The 5833-nt window shown below is 39.1% G+C and overlaps 1 pseudogene; it reads left to right on the forward strand.

Moving 5' to 3' along the window:
• The first annotated feature begins 3098 nt into the window (after positions 1–3098).
• Positions 3099–4462, forward strand: LOC124989328 (keratin, type II cytoskeletal 8-like; annotated as a pseudogene).
• Positions 4463–5833: the final 1371 nt, after the last annotated feature.

The raw sequence follows: 5833 nt of genomic DNA on the forward strand, positions 1-5833 counted from the left end.
GGGAATCACAAACCGTAAGAGAAATTGATTATCAAGGGAGTTATTTTATATGTGTTTTGACATCAGAAAAAAGATCCACAAGAATATCCCATCTACACAAACTTTGGACTTTATAACATAAATGTTCAAATGTACATTTATTTTTGAGGTACTGGGGATTGAATCCAGAACCTTGAACATGCTAGGCAAGTGCTCTCTCAGTAAGCTACACCCCAAGCCCTTTTTTAAAAAAAATGTTATTTTGACACAGGGTATCGGTAAGTAGCTGGCTTCAAACTCGTAATCCTCCTGTCTCAGTCTCCCATGTAGTTAGGATTACAGGCATGAATCACTGTATCTGACTCAAGTGTACATTTTTTTTAAATCCTCAAATGCAACCAACAGTAGAATTGAAAACATTTTATATATCTACCAAATCAATTGACACGAAATACAGAACACAAAGCCTATATTGTAAAACACAGAAACCAAAGAAATTTATTTGCAATGAGAGTAAAAGAAAAACACATAAGAATTACTAAACTTCTTTGCATTTGCCAAGTTCCACCACCTGTTTTAATAAGTTTTAGTGAATATGACCACACTCCTTTATTTACATGTTGTGTATGAATGCTTTCATGTAAAATGCAGAGGTAATTGTGACAGAAACTTTAAGGAGCATGAAACCTCAACTATTTAGAATATGTAATATTTTGTGAACATTATAATTCCCAGAAAATTTAATTCATAGTGTCTCACACACACATATATTTCTTCCTTCAAATAACTTATAAGTTAATAGACTGAGAGAAGAGAAAATAAAAATAGTGCTGTGAAAAATATTGTTAAAAGGATATTCACAAAATATGAGTAGAATAAATATAACTTGCTATTTCCTCAGGTTCCTTTCTTTGCAAGCAGTTGAGTGGTAAGAGAACTTCACAAGTAAGGTTATTTCTGTTGGATATTTGAGTTGTAATTTTGTCTTTTCTAAGCTGAGTACAGAAAAGACACCCCAGGCAGAGAAAACAGCACATAAAGAAGGTATGAGGGTGGGAAATAGGATGGATATTTCAGGGACAATGCAAAGTGATCAAAATGGAAGAAAGAGACTTCTGGAGGTTCCTTGCAATGATTATTCCTTCCCCCTGAGTCTCTTACTAAAGGCATCTATCATTGTTCAAAAGGTTTTACATGCTCATTAATACAGTTGCCTTCACTCTCCAGTGATAAGCTCAATAAACATTTGTTGAATGAGTGAGTGAATGAACGAATGACTTAATTAATGTATAATGTGAACCATTAAACATGAAGCATTTCTAGGGAGTCCTAGGGGTCAAACAACATCATGACACGTTCACATTGGTCTAATGACTTACGTTCTGTTGCCACATCTAATGAATTTCCTTTGAACTATCTTTGTTCTATTTTTTCTTGCCTACAGATCATTTACCTTATTAAAGATACTAAAAGGAAAAGAGGAGTTATAAAGTACCCTTCTTGCCAGATAGTTACAAGCATTATTACATACTCTTTGACCAGTGAAAATAGCTCTTCTTTTAGCCACAAAGTATAAAATGTCTTCTTTTCTGCAGTTGCATTCTGGAGTTCTTAGAGCTGCTTTGGTCAAAAAAAGTCAAATCTGTCCCAGCAGCCTACTTAGTTGCTTAGAACTAACTCTGTAGTCAATCACTGTGGTAGCCTGTGACTGACCTGAGCACAGTCAGAGATCCAAAGTGTCAGTGGTCCAGTATAGTCTCTTTCAGATCCACAAATCCTAGTTATAAGATAGTGCTTGAAAATGCAGGTCACACATGTGCAAGCAAAATAAGTGAGTGGACAAAGTTTTGTTAATTTATCCTTAATCTGTAATTGACAACTTTCTTTGTAGTCTCTATTAATTATTGATTGAAGAATTACATACAAATATATAAATAAACAAGGAGCTATTGTTAATTATTTTTACCTTGGTACTTACACATGATTAGCTGATAAAGTTAATACCTTGATTTCTTCAAAGACAGTATAATTGGCGGTTTAGTTGCATTAAGAGTTTGTTTTATAACTTCTTGTAGATAAAATAAGTAGAATAAGAATGAGTATTTAGATATATTTCTAACTTCAAATTAAATGTTAAATGCACATTTACTTCTTATTTAATAGAATTATCTCCTCAATATATTTAACCGTTCAATTTTACTTTCATCAAGAGAGAGATTTTCCTTTGTTCCAGCTGTTTGCAATATATTATCTAATAAAATAAGAGTTACCATTTTCTTCTGCAATTATCAAGTGATGTTCTTCTATGGAACAGCAGACCGTTTTTATCATTCCTAGTCTCTCTGGAAGAAAAAGTGACAATTTTGTTATACTGAAAAACAGTCACACCGATAGTCTTTATTTTCATTTAAAATAAGATTGTTCTCTTCAAAAAGGGAGGAATCAAATTCCATTTCAAATTCCATTACTGCCTGTATTAGGATATGGTTGGTTACTCACCTATGCAAACCCATAGGTTTATGCCAAATAAAACAATCCTGGCTATAGGATTTTCAAGATTTATAAAGGTAATCCATTTGTTTGGGAGGTGTTTTCCTGTGAGATCATCCCCAAAGCTTTAGAGGAAGCAGATATATAATATTAGCATCAACATTTAAAATCCAGGATGAAAATACTTGAAAATAAACCAAGGTGGTTTGGTGAGCCTTTTGATATCCTTATGTTTCTGGGAAAAGAAGAGAATTGCAGATAGAGTAAAATAAAATGAAGTAGAAATAAAGATCAAAAGAAATTGGGTGTATATAAATCAACACCTAAACCATTCTATATCCACAAATATCTCAATTTCAAGTGTTCTTCTCTATCTTTTTTTTATTTTAAAATTTAGGATTCAAGTTTGTTATTTAAGTTTTTAATGAAAATGTTTCCAGAAGTATACAATAGCACTCTGGAAGTCATCCTACCAAGTAGTTCTTGGGAAAAACTATGGATCCAAATGGAAGAGTATTGACTTTGTTATATATTTTTATAATAAAAATGAGTTCAGTTCCTGGGCACTGTCCAGGAACTTAGAAGCAGCTGCTGGGCTCCTTCTTGAGTCTCTTGTCTTCAGTCCTCCTGCCTTTACTCCAGCCTCCACCATGTCCATCAGGGGACCCAGAAGTCCTACAAGATGTCCACCTCTGGCCCTGCGACCTTCAGCAGCTGCTCATACACGAGTGGGCCCGGTGCCCGCATTAGTTCCTCCAGCTACTCCCGGGTAGGCAGCAGCAGCAGCTTCAGGGGGAGCCTGGACTCCTGCATGGGTCTGAGCAGCAGTTATGAGTTATGGTGGGGCTGGTGGTATGGGGGGCATCACAGCAGTCACTGTAAACCAGAGCCTGCTGAGCCCCCTGAAGTTGGAGGTGGACCCCAACATCCAGGCTGTGCGTACTCAGGAGAAGGAGCAGATCAAGACCCTAAACAAGAAGTTTGCCTCCTTCCTCGGCAAGTTACAGTTCCTGGAACAGTAGAACAAAATGCTGGAGACCAAATGGAGCCTCCTCCAGCAGCAGAAGACTGCTCACAGCCACGTGGACATGCAGGGGCTGGTGAAGGACTTCAAGAATAAGTACCAGGATGAGATCAATAAGCGTACAGAGATGGAGAATGAATTTGCCTACATCAAGAAGGATGTGGATGAAGCTTACATGAACAAGGTGGAGCTGGAGTCTCGCCTGGAAGGGTTGACTGACGAGTTCAACTTCCTACGGCAGCTGTATGAAGAGGAGATCGTGAGCTGCAGTCCCAGATCTCCGACACGTCGGTGGTGCTATCCACGGACAGCAGCTGCTCCCTGGACATGGACAGCATCATTGCTGAGGGTCTCACCCAGTACGAGGAGATTGCCAACCGTAGCTGGGCGGAGGCCAAGAGCATGTACCAGATAAAGTACAAGGAGCTGCAGACACTGGCTGGGAATCACGGGAATGACCTGCGCCGCACCAAGAAGGATATCTCTGAGATGAGTCGCAACATCAGCCACCTCCAGGCTGTGATCGAGGCCTTCAAAGGCCAGAGGGCATTCCTGGAGGCTGCCATGGCCGATGCTGAGCAGCATGGGGAGCTGCATTAAGGATGCCAATGCCAAGGTGGCTGAACTGGAGGCCGCCCTGCAGCAGGCCTAGCAGGGCATGGTGTGGCAGCTGCACGAGTACCAGGAGCTCATGAAGGTCAAGCTGGCCCTGGACATCGAGATCGCCACCTACTGCTGGAGGGCGAGGAGAGCCGGCTGCAGAACATGAGTATCCATATGAAGACCACCAGTGGCTACTAAGGAGGGTTGAGCACCTCCTACGGGGGCCTCTCCAGCCCTGGCCTCAGTTACCGCCTGAGTTCCTCCCAGCCCAGTTTCAGCTCTGCTGGGGGTTCTAGCTCCTTCAGCCGCACCAAGGCCGTGGTTGTGAAGATTGAGACTCGCGATGGGAAGCTGGTGTCTGAGTGAGTCCCCTCATGTCCTGCCCAAGTGAACAGCCTCTGTAGTTCCTCCCAGTCCCCTGCCTTCTGCTGCTGCCCCAGAACCCGCGGGCAAGAGAACCCAAGGGAACAAGAGACCCACCCGAGGCTCAGCCCTAGCCCTCACCCACCCCTGGGCGTGCCCTCTTTTGCCTGGAGTACCCCCTCTTGCCCATTCCCTTAACCCCAGACCAATTCATTTGTTTTTTTTTTTTCCAAAATAAAGCCTTGGGTGGCCCTGATAGCTGAAAAAAAAAAGAGTTCATAAAGATTTCTACATTTATTATGTCAAACATTTTTGAAGCTCACAGACATATTGATAACATTTCCTACTTTTAAATAAATGTTTTGAACTGAATTAGAATACAAAGCAAACATTTCAAAGACTACAATGTGTACTACAATGTGTTTTAAGGAATCCATTTGCAGTTATGAATTATATACTGATATTTTTGAAACCCTGATTTCCTAAAAATGACTTTATGGAGGAAAAGTATTTGGAAACACAATCATAACTGTTACAAAGAGTGTCCAAATTCTTTCCGTGAATAGTTTCTTGCAGAATATATATGTATCTTAAACTTAATAGTTAATACATTCAATATTAACAAATCAAATGTTTAGTGCTGAAAATTTTAATATATATATGGTGCTGGCTATTGATATTTTGCGGTTTTAAATTCTTCTTTTAATATAATGATCACTATAATTAAGCAGTCAGCAGAATATAGCCTACATGCAAACCCTCTACACCAATATTGTTTTAAGGTAAAATATTCACAGTTGATCAACAATTCATTAATATATCTTTTGCAAGCACGTTGAGGAATTCTCTGGAGGAGTCATTCCATGTAAAGTTGTCTAAGAGATAGGAAATCTTAAATAAATTAAGATGCTTTTTGTTTGTTCATTTGTATGTTTGTTTTTTAGTAAGACACTATCATTTGAGAACTACCAGATTATTCCATTAATAGGAATGTACCCACTGAAATTTAATAACCTCGTCATTACTTTTATTTACTTATTAAGTATGTAGAATTAGGAAGACTTCATTCTGGACACGTTTGCTTAATACTAGACCACAGAAGAGTCTCTAAGTACACAGAGATACTTAGATAAAAGGCACTTTATAAATTCAAACTATTCTCAGACACTGTTACCATAGGAAAGCAAATGACAACTATTTCGTGAATTTAATCTTCATTTATTTTCTCACATAGTTTCAGGACCCTGTTTACACCTACACAGTTCTGGGATGGATGATTGTTTTTTTCCCTGTTCAGTGTGAAGTAATTATGTTGCAGTTTCCTTCCTATATTTCCAGATGCACCAAGATGGGAGACCTAAAGCCACATCACAT

The sequence above is a fragment of the Sciurus carolinensis genome, chromosome 7 (genome assembly GCF_902686445.1).
Source record: "Sciurus carolinensis chromosome 7, mSciCar1.2, whole genome shotgun sequence".
NCBI lineage: Eukaryota > Metazoa > Chordata > Mammalia > Rodentia > Sciuridae > Sciurus > Sciurus carolinensis.